This window comes from Cannabis sativa, chromosome 6, assembly GCF_029168945.1.
Source record: "Cannabis sativa cultivar Pink pepper isolate KNU-18-1 chromosome 6, ASM2916894v1, whole genome shotgun sequence".
Lineage (NCBI taxonomy): Eukaryota > Viridiplantae > Streptophyta > Magnoliopsida > Rosales > Cannabaceae > Cannabis > Cannabis sativa.
In genome coordinates this window covers 8,053,106-8,053,660 of record NC_083606.1, presented here as the reverse complement: position 1 = coordinate 8,053,660, position 555 = coordinate 8,053,106, and the positions used below count along the sequence as shown (strand labels likewise).

The 555-nt window shown below is 37.3% G+C and overlaps 1 non-coding gene across 1 annotated transcript; it reads left to right on the top strand.

Moving 5' to 3' along the window:
- The first annotated feature begins 247 nt into the window (after positions 1-247).
- On the top strand, positions 248-352 carry LOC115696113 (small nucleolar RNA R71). The gene has a single exon (XR_004007708.1). It is a non-coding gene; the product is annotated as a small nucleolar RNA R71 (small nucleolar RNA).
- The last annotated feature ends 203 nt before the right edge of the window (positions 353-555 follow it).

Below are 555 nucleotides of genomic sequence, written 5' to 3'. Positions count from 1 at the left end.
CGATCCAAAAAATACTAGGTCTAAAATACTGGATAAACCAAAATTAAACCAATTAATATATATGAAATACATCCAATGGATAGAACTGATCTAATCCAACATCCAGTGGATGTTGGATCGATTGGATGACTGAAATTAATTGGATCGAATCGGATGGTAAAATCTAACATCCAGTATATGATTAGATCGGATTTGGATAGGCCTAAAAACATTGGATGTGATCCAATGAACACGCATCCACTTCTCAATCCCATGATGGGGACACTTTTTGATAAGATCCTTGAATCTCTCCCAAGATTCATAGAGACTCAGTGTCGAGGTGATAAAAATTATTAATCTCCCTTCGCAACTTGGCAGCTTTTGCTGGAGGAAAGAACTTGGACAAAAAGTCATTATTAAGTCGTTCCATGTGACAATAGAATTGGGTGGCAAAGACACCAACCAAATCTTGGCTCGCTCCCTCAACGTGTTGTCGAGCTAATTTCGCAACACCAAAAAGTATAATTTAACTGATAAAAAAGAGAATTATTTGAGAGATGACTGTAATACCCGGGA